General features: G+C 48.4%; 1 protein-coding gene across 1 annotated transcript in view; it reads left to right on the forward strand.

The window, feature by feature from the left end:
* Positions 1-17053, forward strand: part of LOC106561599 (copine-8) — an 86270-nt gene that overhangs the window by 5018 nt on the left and 64199 nt on the right. The window lies entirely within an intron of this gene.

Below are 17053 nucleotides of genomic sequence, written 5' to 3' on the forward strand. Positions count from 1 at the left end.
GGCTGCCTTGGCAGGAACTAATGGGGATGCATAATAAACCCTAGGAAGAGTAGCTGCTGCCTTGGCAGGAACTAATGGGTATCCATAATAAACCCCAGGAAGAGTAACGGCTGCCTTGGCAGGAACTAATGGGGATGCATAATAAACCCTAGGAAGAGTAGCTGCTGCCTTGGCAGGAACTAATGGGCATCCATAATAAATACAGATACTCGCACCACTCCCAGATAGTCCTAACAAAATTTGCTAAGAAGTTATTTTGTTTCTTTTTAACCATTTTAATTGAAAACGATCACAGTAAGGTACTTAATTGTTACCCAGAAAGGATTTGATATTGAGATAAAAATTACTGCATTGGACCTTTAATTTAATTTATATTATAGTTCATACAATAGTTCACATTTCCTGTTGCTGCAGGATTACTTTCTTGTTGTGAGAAAATTATCAAATTAAGATCCCTCATCTGTAGGACAGATGCAGAGAAAGGTGATGGTGGTTTCCAGGGTAACAGTGAAGTAGCAGGACTATAAAGTTGGGTGAGTGGCACGGGACCAGAACCCCTGCCCCAAGGGGGTCACACTTAGTGACTACGTTAATGAGCTTTTCAAAAGGGCCATTTGGTCTCATTAAGGCCCCACCAGCCCTGTGATTATAACTATTTACTTGAGAGAGAGGACAGCAGGCACCTCCATCACTTTCACATACTGGTTGGAGGTTATTTCTCTCTCTCTGTTTCTGTCTGTCTTCTTCAACTTGCTCCTCAAATTGTATTGCGCAAGTTTTACAAAATCATTTCCAGAAAACTCCTGGAGCAGTGTGCTATACAGAGCCGTCAGAAAGTATTCACACGCCTTGACTTTGTCCACATTTTGTTGTGTTACAGCCTGAATTTAAAATGTATTCAATTGAGATTGGTTGTCACTGGCCTCCACACAATACCCCATAATGTTTTTCTAAATGTTTACAAATGAATAAAAAATTAAAAGCTGAAATGTCTTGAGTCAATAAGTATTTAACCCTGTTGTTATGGCAAGCCTAAATAAGTTCAGTAGTAAAATGGACTCACTATGTGTGCAATAATAGTGAATGACTACCTCATCTCTGTACCCCACACATACACTTGTCTGTAAGGTCCCTCAGTCGAGCAGTGAATTTCAAACACAGATTCATCTACCAGGGAGATTTTACCCATCTACCAATAGGGGCATCTATTGGTCGAAGGATAAAAAATAATAAACCAGACATTGAATATCCCTTTGAGCATGGTGAAGTTATTAATTACACTTTGGATGGTGTATCAATACACCCAGTCACTACAAAGAGACAGGCCTCCTTCCTAACTCAGTTGCCGGAGAAGAAGGAAACCGCTCAGGGATTGCACCATGAGGCCAGTGGTGACTTTAAAACAGTTACGGAGTTTAATGGCTGTGATAGGAGAAAACTGAGGATGGATCAACAACATTGTAGTGACTCCACAATACTAACCTAATTGACAGCGTGAAAACAATGAAGCCTGTCCAGAATAAAAAATATTACAAAACATCTATCCTGTTTGCAACAAGGCACTAATACTGCAAAATATTTGGCAAAGCAATTCACTTTTTGTCCTGAATACAAAGTGTTATGTATGGAGCAAATCCAACACAACACATTACTGAGTACCACGCTCTGCATTTTCAGCCACAGTGGTGGCTGCATTAGGTTATGGCTATGCTCTTAATCGTTATTAAGAACTGGGGGTTAAGCACAGGCAAAATCCTACAGGAAACCTTGTTCAGTCTGCTTTTCAGCAGACACTGGGAAATAAATTCAATAACCTAAAACACAAGCCCATATCAACACTGGTGTTGCTTACCAAGAAAACAGTGAATGTTCCTGAGTGGCCAAGGTACAGTTTTGCCTTAAATCAATACTGATCAAAAATATAAACTCAACATGCAACAATTTCAACGATTTTACTGAGTTACAGTTCATATAAGGAAAGCAGTATATTGAAATAAATTCATTAGGCCCTAATCTATGTATTTCACATAAATGGGCAGGGGCGCAGCCATGGGTGGGCCTGGGAGGGCATAGGCCCACTCACTGGGAGCCAGGCCCAGCCAATCAGAATTAGTTTTTCCCCACAAAGGGCTTTATTACAGACATAAATGCTCCTCAGTTTCATCAGCTGTCAGGGTGGCTGGTCTCAGATGATCCCGCAGGTGAAGAAGCCGAAAGTGGAGGTCCTGGGCTGGCGTGGTTACACGTGGCATGTGTAGAACTAAAACACTAGAACTTCTAGTATTCTAGTTCTAGTGTTCTTGTTCTTGTGCTCCAGTACCTGTATTCTAGTTCTAGTGTTCTGTTTCTAGTATTATAGTGTTCTAGTTATAGTGTACTAGTTCTAGTGCCCTTTTTCTAGTGTTCTAGTTCTAGTGTTCTAGTGCTGTAGTTCTTATGTTCTAGTCTTCTAGTTCTAGTGTTCTAGTTCTAGTGTTCTAGTGCTGTAGTTCTTATGTTCTAGTCTTCTAGTTCTAGTGTTCTAGTTCTAGTGTTCTAGTCCTAGTGCTCTAATTTTAGTTTTTTAGTTTTAGTGGTCTAGTTCTAGTACCCTAGTTCTTGTGTTCTAGATCTAGGGCTCTAGATCTAGTTTTCTAGTTCCAGTGCTCTAGTTCTTGTGTTCTTGTGTTCTAGTTCAAGTGTTCTAGTGCTCTAGTTCAAGTGTTCTAGTTTTCTAGTTCTAGTTCTCTAGTTCTAGTGTTCTAGTTCTAGTGTTCTTATACTAGTGCCCTAGTTCTAGTGTTCTAGCTCTAGTTCTAGTGTTCTAGTTCTAGTTTTCTAGTGTTCTAGTTCTAGTGCTCCAGTTCTAGTGTTCTCGTGCTCTGGTTCTAGTGTTCTAGTTCTAGTGCTCTAGTACCTGTGTTCTAGTTCTAGTGTTATACTTCTAGTTTTCTTGTGTTCTCGTTCAAGGGTTCTAGTTCTACTGCTCTAGTTCTTGTGTTCTAATTCTTGTGTTATAGTTATTGTGTTCTATTTCTAGTGCCATAGATCTAGTGTTCTACTTATTCTCTTCTGCTTCTAGTGTTCTAGTTCTAGTGTTCTAGTTCTTGTGCTCTAGTTCTAGTGTTCTAGTGCTCTAGTTTTCATGTTTTAGTTCTAATGGTCTGGTTCTAGTGTTTTAGTTCTAGTGCTATCGTTCTAGTATTTTAGTTCTAGTGTTCTAGTTCTAGATCTCTAGTTCTAATGCTCTAGTTCTAGTGTTCTAGTTTTCTAGTTCTCGTGTACTTGTTTTCTAGTTCGCTAGTTCTAGTGTTCTAGTTCTAGTGTACTAGTGTTCTAGTTCTAGTGTACTAGTGTTCTAGTTCTAGTGTACTAGTGTTCTAGTTATAGTGTTTGACTTCTTGTGTTCTTTTTCTAGTGTTCTAATTCTAGAGCACTTGTTCAGGTGTTCTATTTCTAGTGTTCTAGTCTTCTTGCTCTAGTGTTGTAGTTCTTTTGTTCTAGTTCTACTGCTCTAGTTCTAGTGCTGTAGTTCGAGTGTTCTTACTCAAGATTTTTAGTTCTAGTTCCCAATTTTTAGTGTTCTATTTCTAGTGCACTAGTTCTAGTGATCTAGTTCTAGTGTTCTAGTGTTCTGGTTCTAGTGTTCTAGATGTAGTGTTATATTTGCTGTGCTCTTATTCTAGTGTTCCAGTTTTCTAGTTCTAGTTTTCTGGTAATAGTGTTCTGTTTCTTGTGCCCTAGTTCTAGTGTTCTTGTTCTAGTGATCTAGATCTAGTGTTCTAGTTCTAGTGCTCTAGTTCTTGTGTTTTAGTGCTCTAGTTCAAGTGTCCTAGAGCTCTAGTTCCAGTGTTTCTGGTTCTCGTTCTCTGGTTCTAGTGTTCTAGATATGGTGCTCTTGTACTGGTGTTCTAGTTCTAATGTTATACTTCTAGTTTTTTAGTGTTCTAGGGTTCTAGTTCTATTGTTCTAGTTCTATTGTTCTAGTTCTAGTGTTCTAGTTCCAGCGCTCTAGTTCTTATGTTCTAGTTCTAGTGATCTAGTTCTAGTGTTCTAGTGTTCTAGTTCTAGTGTTCTAGTTCTTGTGTTTTAGTTCTAGTTCTCTAGCTCTAGTTCAAGTGTTCTAGTGCTCTAGTTCTAGTGTTCTGGTGTTCTTGTTCTAGTGCTCTAGTTCTAGTGTTCTTGTTCTAGTGCTCTAGTTCTTGTGTTATAGTGATCTAGTTCAAGTGTTCTATTGCTCCAGTTCTAGTGTTCTAGTTCTAGTGTTCTAGTTCTTGTGCTCCAGTAGCTGTGTTCTAGTTCTATTGTTCTGTTTCTAGTGTTCTAGTGTTCTAGTTCTAGTTTTCTAGTTCTAGTGCCCTTTTTCTAGTATTCTAGTTCTAGTGCACTAGTTCTAGTGTTCTAGTTCTAGTAATCTAGTTCTAGTGTTCTAGTTCTAGTAATCTAGTTCTAGTGTTCTAGTTCTAGTAATCTAGTTCTAGTGTTCTAGTTCTAGTGCTCTTGTTCTTTTGTTCTGGTTCTGGTGTTCTAGTTCTAGTGCTTTAGTGTTCTAGTGCTGTTGTTCTTGTGTTCTAGTTCTAGTATTCTAGTTCTTATGTTATAGTTCTAGTTGTTGTGCTCTAGTTCTAGTAGTTCTAGTGTTCTGGTGTTCTAGTTCTAGTGGTCTAGTTCTAGTGTTCTAGTTTTCTAGTTCTAGTGTTCTAGTTCTAGTGTTCTAGTTATTGTACCCTAGTTCTAGTGTCCTAGATCTATGGCACTAGATCTAGTGTTCTTATACTAGTGCCCTAGTTCTACTGCTCTAGTTCTAGTGTTCTTGTTCTAGTGCTCTAGTTTTGGTGTTCTAGTTGTAGTGTTCTAGATCTAGTATTCGGGTTCTAGAGATCTAGTTCCAGTGCTCTAGTTCTTTTTGTTCTAGTGTTCTTATTCTAGTGTTCTAGTTATAGTGCTCTAGATCTAGTCTTCTTATACTAGTGCCCTAGTTCTACTGCTATACTAGTGCCCTAGTTCTACTGCTCTAGTTCTAGTGTTCCTGTTCTAGTGCTCTAGTTTTGGTGTTCTAGTTGTAGTGTTCTAGATCTAGTATTCAGGTTCTAGAGATCTAGTTCTAGTGTTCTAGTTCTTTTGGTCTAGTTATTTCGTTCTATTTCTAATGCTCTATTTCTTGTGTTTTAGTCCTACACACACCTCTATCATCACACACCTCTCCCACACACAGCTCTACCATCACACACCTCTACCATCACACACCTCTCCTACACACCGCTCCCATCACACACCTCTCCCATCACACACCTCTCCTACACACCTCTCCCATCACACTTCTCTCCTACACACCTCTCCCATCACACCTCTCCTACACACCTCTACCATCACACACCTCTCCTACACACCTCTCCCATCACACACCTCTCCTACACACCTTTACCATCACACACCTCTACCATCACACACCTCTACCATCACACACCTCTACCATCACACACATCTCCCATCACACACATCTCCCATCACACACCTCCCATCACACACCTCCCATCACACATCTCTACCATCACACACCTCTACCATCACACACCTCTCCTACACACCTCTCCCATCACACACCTCTCCTACACACCTTTACCATCACACACCTCTACCATCACACACCTCTACCATCACACACCCCTCCCATCACACACCTCTTCCATCACACACCTCTACCATCACACACCTCTCCCATCACACACCTCTACCATCACACACCTCTCCCATCACACACCTCTACCATCACACACCTCTACCATCACACACCTCTCCCACACACAGCTCTACCATCACACACCTCTACCATCACACACCTCTCCTACACACCGCTCCCATCACACACCTCTCCCATCACACACTCCTCCCATCACACACTCCTCCCATCACACATCTCTCCCATAACACACCCCTCCCATCACACACTCCTCCCATCACACACCTCTACCATCACACACCTCTCCCATCACACACCTCTCCTACACACCTCTACCATCACACACCCCTCCCATCACACACCTCTCCCATCACACACCTCTACCATCACACACCTCTCCCATCACACACCTATCCTACACACACCTCAACCATCACACACCTCTACCATCACACACCCCTCCCATCACACACCTCTCCCATCACACACCCCTCCCATCACACACCCCTCCAATCACACATCTCTCCCATCACACACCTCTACCATCACACACCTCTACCATCACACACCTCTATCATCACACACCTCTCCCATCACACACACCTCCCATCACACACCTCTACCATCACACACCTCTACCATCACACACCTCTACCATCACACACCTCCCATCACACACCTCTACCATCACACACCTCTACCATCGCACACCTCTACATCACACACCTCTTCCATCACACACCTCTACATCACACACCTCTCCCATCACACCTCTCCTACACACCTCTTCCGTCACACACCTCTACATCACACACCTCTACCATCACACACCTCTACCATCACACACCTCTACCATCACACACCTCTACCATCACACACCTCTCCCATCACACCTCTACCATCACACATCTCTGCCATCACACATCTCTCCCATCACACACCTCTACCATCACACACCTCTACCATCACACACCTCTATCATCACACACCTCTCCCATCACACACACCTCCCATCACACACCTCTACCATCACACACCTCTACCATCACACACCTCTACCATCACACACCTCCCATCACACACCTCTACCATCACACACCTCTACCATCGCACACCTCTCCTACACCTCTCTCCCATCACACACCTCTCCTACACACCTTTACCATCACACACCTCTACCATCACACACCTCTACCATCACACACCCCTCCCATCACACACCTCTCCCATCACACACCTCTCCTACACACACCTCTACCATCACACACCTCTCCCATCACACACCTCTACCATCACACACCTCTACCATCACACATCTCTACCATCACACATCTCTCCTACACACACCTCTCCTACACACCTCTCCCATCACACACCTCTCCCATCACACACCTCTACCATCACACACCTCTACCATCACACATCTCTCCTACACACCTCTCCTACACACCTCTCCCATCACACACCTCTCCCATCACACACCTCTCCAATCACACAGCTCTCCCATCACACACCTCTACCATCACACACCTCTACCATCACACACCTCTACCATCACACAACTCTCCCACACACACCTCTCCCACACACAGCTCTACCATCACACACCTCTCCCATCACACACCTCTCCCACACACAGCTCTACCATCACACACCTCTCCTACACACCTCTCCCATCACACACCTCTCCCATAACACATCTCTACCATCACATAACTCTCCCACACACACCTCTACAATCAAATACCTCTCCTACACACCTCACCCATCACACACCTCTACATCACACACCTCTCCCATCACACCTCTCCTACACACCTCTTCCATCACACACCTCTACATCACACACCTCTCCCATCACACACCTCTCCTACACACCTCTTCCATCACACACCTCTACATCACACACCTCTACCATCACACACCTCTACCATCACACACCTACACCATCACACACCTCTCCCATCACACACCTCTCCCATCACACCTCTACCATCACACATCTCTGCCATCACACATCTCTCCCATCACACACCTCTCCTACACAGTTTCCCATCACACACACACCTCTCCCATCACACACCTCTCCCATCACACACATCTACCATCACACATCTCTACCATCACACATCTCTCCTACACACACCTCTCCTACACCCCTCTCCCATCACACACCTCTCCCATCACACACCTCTCCCATCACACACCTCTACCATCACACACCTCTACCATCACACACCCCTCCCATCACACACCTCTCCCACACACACCTCTCCCACACACAGCTCTACCATCACACACCTCTCCCATCACACACCTCTCCCACACACAGCTCTACCATCACACACCTCTCCTACACACCTCTCCCATCACACACCTCTCCCATAACACATCTCTACCATCACATACCTCTCCCACACACACCTCTACAATCAAATACCTCTCCTACACACCTCACCCATCACACACCTCTACATCACACACCTCTCCCATCACACCTCTCCTACACACCTCTTCCATCACACACCTCTACATCACACACCTCTCCCATCACACCTCTCCTACACACCTCTTCCGTCACACACCTCTACATCACACACCTCTACCATCACACACCTCTACCATCACACACCTCTACCATCACACACCTCTCCCATCACACCTCTACCATCACACATCTCTGCCATCACACATCTCTCCCATCACACATCTCTCCCATCACACACCTCTACCATCACACACCTCTCCTACACACCTCTCCCATCACACACCTCTCCCATAACACATCTCTACCATCACATAACTCTCCCACACACACCTCTACAATCAAATACCTCTCCTACACACCTCACCCATCACACACCTCTACATCACACACCTCTCCCATCACACCTCTCCTACACACCTCTTCCATCACACACCTCTACATCACACACCTCTCCCATCACACACCTCTCCTACACACCTCTTCCATCACACACCTCTACATCACACACCTCTACCATCACACACCTCTACCATCACACACCTACACCATCACACACCTCTCCCATCACACACCTCTCCCATCACACCTCTACCATCACACATCTCTGCCATCACACATCTCTCCCATCACACACCTCTCCTACACAGTTTCCCATCACACACACACCTCTCCCATCACACACCTCTCCCATCACACACATCTACCATCACACATCTCTACCATCACACATCTCTCCTACACACACCTCTCCTACACCCCTCTCCCATCACACACCTCTCCCATCACACACCTCTCCCATCACACACCTCTACCATCACACACCTCTACCATCACACACCCCTCCCATCACACACCTCTCCCACACACACCTCTCCCACACACAGCTCTACCATCACACACCTCTCCCATCACACACCTCTCCCACACACAGCTCTACCATCACACACCTCTCCTACACACCTCTCCCATCACACACCTCTCCCATAACACATCTCTACCATCACATACCTCTCCCACACACACCTCTACAATCAAATACCTCTCCTACACACCTCACCCATCACACACCTCTACATCACACACCTCTCCCATCACACCTCTCCTACACACCTCTTCCATCACACACCTCTACATCACACACCTCTCCCATCACACCTCTCCTACACACCTCTTCCGTCACACACCTCTACATCACACACCTCTACCATCACACACCTCTACCATCACACACCTCTACCATCACACACCTCTCCCATCACACCTCTACCATCACACATCTCTGCCATCACACATCTCTCCCATCACACACCTCTCCTACACACCTCTACCATCACACATCTCTACCATCACACATCTCTACCATCACACATCTCTCCTACACACACCTCTCCTACACCCCTCTCCCATCACACACCTCTCCCATCACACACCTCTCCCATCACACACCTCTACCATCACACACCTCTACCATCACACACCCCTCCCATCACACACCTCTCCCACACACACCTCTCCCACACACAGCTCTACCATCACACACCTCTCCCATCACACACCTCTCCCACACACAGCTCTACCATCACACACCTCTCCTACACACCTCTCCCATCACACACCTCTCCCATAACACATCTCTACCATCACATACCTCTCCCACACACACCTCTACAATCAAATACCTCTCCTACACACCTCACCCATCACACACCTCTACATCACACACCTCTCCCATCACACCTCTCCTACACACCTCTTCCATCACACACCTCTACATCACACACCTCTCCCATCACACCTCTCCTACACACCTCTTCCGTCACACACCTCTACATCACACACCTCTACCATCACACACCTCTACCATCACACACCTCTACCATCACACACCTCTCCCATCACACCTCTACCATCACACATCTCTGCCATCACACATCTCTCCCATCACACATCTCTCCCATCACACACCTCTACCATCACACACCTCTCCTACACACCTCTCCCATCACACACCTCTCCCATAACACATCTCTACCATCACATAACTCTCCCACACACACCTCTACAATCAAATACCTCTCCTACACACCTCACCCATCACACACCTCTACATCACACACCTCTCCCATCACACCTCTCCTACACACCTCTTCCATCACACACCTCTACATCACACACCTCTCCCATCACACACCTCTCCTACACACCTCTTCCATCACACACCTCTACATCACACACCTCTACCATCACACACCTCTACCATCACACACCTACACCATCACACACCTCTCCCATCACACACCTCTCCCATCACACCTCTACCATCACACATCTCTGCCATCACACATCTCTCCCATCACACACCTCTCCTACACAGTTTCCCATCACACACACACCTCTCCCATCACACACCTCTCCCATCACACACATCTACCATCACACATCTCTACCATCACACATCTCTCCTACACACACCTCTCCTACACCCCTCTCCCATCACACACCTCTCCCATCACACACCTCTCCCATCACACACCTCTACCATCACACACCTCTACCATCACACACCCCTCCCATCACACACCTCTCCCACACACACCTCTCCCACACACAGCTCTACCATCACACACCTCTCCCATCACACACCTCTCCCACACACAGCTCTACCATCACACACCTCTCCTACACACCTCTCCCATCACACACCTCTCCCATAACACATCTCTACCATCACATACCTCTCCCACACACACCTCTACAATCAAATACCTCTCCTACACACCTCACCCATCACACACCTCTACATCACACACCTCTCCCATCACACCTCTCCTACACACCTCTTCCATCACACACCTCTACATCACACACCTCTCCCATCACACCTCTCCTACACACCTCTTCCGTCACACACCTCTACATCACACACCTCTACCATCACACACCTCTACCATCACACACCTCTACCATCACACACCTCTACCATCACACACCTCTCCCATCACACCTCTACCATCACACATCTCTGCCATCACACATCTCTCCCATCACACATCTCTCCCATCACACACCTCTACCATCACACACCTCTACCATCACACACCTCTATCATCACACACCTCTCCCATCACACACACCTCCCATCACACACCTCTACCATCACACACCTCTACCATCACACACCTCTACCATCACACACCTCCCATCACACACCTCTACCATCACACACCTCTACCATCGCACACCTCTCCTACACCTCTCTCCCATCACACACCTCTCCTACACACCTTTACCATCACACACCTCTACCATCACACACCTCTACCATCACACACCCCTCCCATCACACACCTCTCCCATCACACACCTCTCCTACACACACCTCTACCATCACACACCTCTCCCATCACACACCTCTCCCATCACACACCTCTACCATCACACACCTCTACCATCACACATCTCTACCATCACACATCTCTCCTACACACACCTCTCCTACACACCTCTCCCATCACACACCTCTCCCATCACACACCTCTACCATCACACACCTCTACCATCACACATCTCTCCTACACACCTCTCCTACACACCTCTCCCATCACACACCTCTCCCATCACACACCTCTCCAATCACACACCTCTCCCATCACACACCTCTACCATCACACACCTCTACCATCACACACCTCTACCATCACACAACTCTCCCACACACACCTCTCCCACACACAGCTCTACCATCACACACCTCTCCCATCACACACCTCTCCCACACACAGCTCTACCATCACACACCTCTCCTACACACCTCTCCCATCACACACCTCTCCCATAACACATCTCTACCATCACATACCTCTCCCACACACACCTCTACAATCAAATACCTCTCCTACACACCTCACCCATCACACACCTCTACATCACACACCTCTCCCATCACACCTCTCCTACACACCTCTTCCATCACACACCTCTACATCACACACCTCTCCCATCACACACCTCTCCTACACACCTCTTCCATCACACACCTCTACATCACACACCTCTACCATCACACACCTCTACCATCACACACCTACACCATCACACACCTCTCCCATCACACACCTCTCCCATCACACCTCTACCATCACACATCTCTGCCATCACACATCTCTCCCATCACACACCTCTCCTACACAGTTTCCCATCACACACACACCTCTCCCATCACACACCTCTCCCATCACACACATCTACCATCACACATCTCTACCATCACACATCTCTCCTACACACACCTCTCCTACACACCTCTCCCATCACACACCTCTCCCATCACACACCTCTCCCATCACACACCTCTACCATCACACACCTCTACCATCACACACCCCTCCCATCACACACCTCTCCCATCACACACCTCTACCATCACACACCCCTCCCATCACACACCTCTCCCATCACACACCTCTACCATCACACACCTCTCCCATCACACACCTCTCCCATCACACACCTCTACCATCACACAGCTCTACCATCACACACCCCTCCCATCACACACCTCTACCATCACACACCTCTACCATCACACACCCCTCCCATCACACACCTCTCCCATCACACACCTCTACCATCACACACCTCTCCCATCACACACCTCTCCCACACACAGCTCTCCCATCACACACCTCTCCCATAACACATCTCTACCATCACATACCTCTCCCACACACACCTCTACAATCAAATACCTCTCCTACACACCTCACCCATCACACACCTCTACATCACACACCTCTCCCATCACACCTCTCCTACACTTCTCTTCCATCACACACCTCCACATCACACACCTCTCCCATCACACCTCTCCTACACACCTCTTCCATCACACACCTCTACATCACACACCTCTACCATCACACACCTCTACCATCACACACCTCTACCATCACACACCTCTCCCATCACACACCTCTCCCATCACACCTCTACCATCACACATCTCTGCCATCACACATCTCTCCCATCACACACCTCTCCTACACACCTCTACCATCACACATCTCTACCATCACACATCTCTCCCATCACACACCTCTCCCATCACACACCTCTCCTACACACCTCTACCATCACACACCCCTCCCATCACACAGCTCTCCCATCACACACCTCTACCATCACACACCTCTACCATCACACACCCCTCCAATCACACACCTCTCCCATCACACACCTCTCCAACACACACCTCTATCATCACACACCTCTACCATCACACACCTCTCCCATCACACACCTCTACCATCGCACACCTCTACCATCACACACCTCTACCATCAAACACCTCTCCTACACTCACCTCTCCTACACACCTCTCCCATCACACACCTCTTCCATCACACACCTCTCCCATCACACACCTCTCCCATCACACACCTCTCCTACACACCTCTCCCATCACACACCTCTCCCATAACACACCCCTCCCATCACACACTCCTCCCATCACACGCCTCTCCCATCACACACCTCAACCATCACACAGCTCTACCATCACACAGCTCTCCCATCACATATCACTCCCATCACACACCTCTCCCATCACACACCTCTCCCATCACACACCTCTACCATCACACACCCCTCCAATCACACACCTCTCCCATCACACATCTCTCCTACACACACCTCTCCCATCACACACCCCTCCCATCACACACCTCCCATCACACACCTCCCATCACACACCTCTACCATCACACACCTCTACCATCGCACACCTCTACCATCGCACACCTCTTCCATCGCACACCTCTCCTACACACCTCTCCCATCACACACCTCTCCTACACACCTTTACCATCACACACCTCTACCATCACACACCTCTACCATCACACACCCCTCCCATCACACACCTCTCCCATCACACACCTCTACCATCACACACCTCTACCATCACACACCCCTCCCATCACACACCTCTCCCATCACACACCTCTACCATCACACACCTCTACCATCACACACCTCTCCCATCACACACCTCTCCCATCACACACCTCTACCATCACACACCTCTACCATCACACACCTCTCCTACACACACCTCTCCTACACACCTCTCCCATCACACACCTCTTCCATCACACACCTCTACCATCACACACCTCTCCCATCACACACCTCTACCATCACACACCTCTACCATCACACAACTCTCCTACACACCTCTCCCATCACACACCTCTCCCACACACAGCTCTACCATCACACACCTCTACCATCACACATCTCTCCTACACACCTCTCCCATCACACACCTCTCCCACACACAGCTCTACCATCACACACCTCTCCTACACACCTCTCCCATAACACACCCCTCCCATCACACACCTCTCCCATCACACACCTCTACCATCACACACCTCTCCCATAACACACCCCTCCCATCACACACCTCTCCCATCACACACCTCTACCATCACACACCTCTATGATCACACACCTCTATCATCACACCTCTCCAATCACACACTCCTCCCATCACACACCTCCCATCACACACCTCCCATCACACACCTCTCCCATCACACACCTCTACCATCACACCCCTTCCTCCCAGACCCAGAGTCGTCTCCGCTCTCCTGTCGTCTCCGCTCTCCAGTCGTCTCCGCTCTCCAGTCGTCTCCGCTCTCCAGTCGTCTCCGCTCTCCAGTCGTCTCCGCTCTCCAGTCGTCTCCGCTCTCCAGTCGTCTCCGCTCTCCAGTCGTTACACACATTTGATGTGAACAGCCCAATTCTATCTCTTATTATCACTTCTATATGGTTTCAGCCAACTAATGGGCTAGTGTAGCTCTGCTCTGACAGAGGCATGCAGCGGTCAGCCAGACCGACATAGTGTGATACCATCTGGGGCAGGCTGGGATCAGCACAACATGGGTGGCTGGTCTAGATACATCACTAACGATCAACGCCCAAAGACACTTGCTGCACTTGGCTGCCTTGTCACAGAACAAATGCTGTGCGGTGCCCCCCTGGCTAGCATGATAGCGAAAACCAAACCCTATTTCTCCCTATTTCTCGCCCTCTCTCGCTCTGTCTCTCTGCGTATCTAGTGGTCTGTAGATGCCTGCCTGATGGACAACTATTTTTCTTCTAGTCTCTTAAATAAGTCAGAGTTTCACAGCTCAGAGCTTCAACAAAACAGAGCATGAAAGGTTGATGGAGTTTAATGTATTATCTGGCAGGAATTCAAGTTGTGAGCGCTTTTGGGTTTTCTTAGGCTCTTTTCTGTGTTTGACCTGGACTCACCACCCGGTGCAGCACAGTGTGGCATACAGTGCTATTAGAAACTAAACAGAGTAACAGACCCACTCTTCTGCTGCTGCTAACGTATCACACACACAAACACTGCTAATGAGGCATGCTGGGACACCTCTCCCACTGTGCATCTGATGTTGTGTGTCGGGGCGGCACATAACATGGTGTTGTTGTGGTGGTGTTGTTGTGGTGTTGTTGGGTTGTGGTGGTGTGGTGTTGCGGTGGTGCGGTGTTGTTGTGGTGATGTGGTGTTGTTGGGTTGTGGTGGTGTGGTGTTGCGGTGGTGCGGTGTTGTTGTGGTGATGTTGTGGTGTTGTTGTGGTGGTGTGGTGGTGTTGTGGTGGTGTTGCGGTGTTGCGGTGTTGTTGTGGTGGTGTTGCGGTGTTGTGGTGGTGTTGCGGTGTTGCAGTGTTGTTGTGGTGGTGTGGTGGTGTTGCGGTGTTGTGGTGGTGGTGTTGTGGTGTTGATGTTGCGGTGTGGTGGTGTTGTGGTGGTGGTGGTGCAGTGTTGCGGTGTTGGTGTGGTGGTGTGGTGGTGTTGTGGTGGTGTTGCGGTGTTGTTGTGGTGGTGTTGTGGTGTTGTGGTGTTGATGTTGCGGTGTGGTGGTGTTGTGGTGTTGTGGTGGTGGTGCAGTGTGGTGGTGTTGTGGTGGTGTTGCGGTGTTGTTGTGGTGGTGTGGTGGTGTTGTGGTGTTGATGTTGCGGTGTGGTGGTGTTGTGGTGGTGGTGGTGCAGTGTGGTGGTGTTGTGGTGGTGTGGTGGTGGTGTTGATGTTGCGGTGTGGTGGTGTTGGTGGTGCAGTGTGGTGGTGTTGTGGTGGTGCAGTGTTGTGGTGGTGGTGGTGCAGTGTGGTGGTGTTGTGGTGTTGATGTTGCAGTGTGGTGGTGTTGTGGTGGTGGTGGTGCAGTGTGGTGGTGTTGTGGTGGTGGTGGTGCAGTGTGGTGGTGTTGTGGTGGTGGTGGTGCAGTGTGGTGGTGTTGTGGTGGTGGTGGTGCAGTGTGGTGGTGTTGTGGTGGTGCAGTGTTGTGGTGGTGGTGGTGCAGTGTGGTGGTGTTGTGGTGTTGATGTTGCAGTGTGGTGGTGTTGTGGTGGTGGTGGTGCAGTGTTGTGTTGTTGTGGTGGTGGTGGTGCAGTGTGGTGGTGTTGTGGTGGTGCAGTGTTGTGGTGGTGGTGCAGTGTTGTGGTGTTGTGGTGGTGGTGGTGCAGTGTGGTGGTGTTGTGGTGGTGCAGTGTTGTGGTGGTGGTGGTGCAGTGTTGTGGTGTTGTGGTGGTGGTGGTGCAGTGTTGTGGTGTTGTGGTGGTGCAGTGTTGTGGTGGTGGTGGTGCAGTGTGGTGGTGTTGTGGTGGTGCAGTGTTGTGGTGGTGGTGGTGCAGTGTTGTGGTGTTGTGGTGGTGGTGGTGCAGTGTTGTGGTGTTGTGGTGGTGGTGGTGCAGTGTTGTGGTGTTGTGGTGGTGGTGGTGCAGTGTGGTGGTGTTGTGGTGGTGGTGGTGGTGCAGTGTTGTGGTGGTGGTGGTGCAGTGTTGTGGTGTTGTGGTGGTGGTGGTGCAGTGTGGTGGTGTTGTGGTGGTGGTGGTGGT

Source organism: Salmo salar, chromosome 10, assembly GCF_965601325.2.
Source record: "Salmo salar chromosome 10, fSalSal1, whole genome shotgun sequence".
NCBI classification, from domain to species: Eukaryota; Metazoa; Chordata; class Actinopteri; order Salmoniformes; family Salmonidae; genus Salmo; species Salmo salar.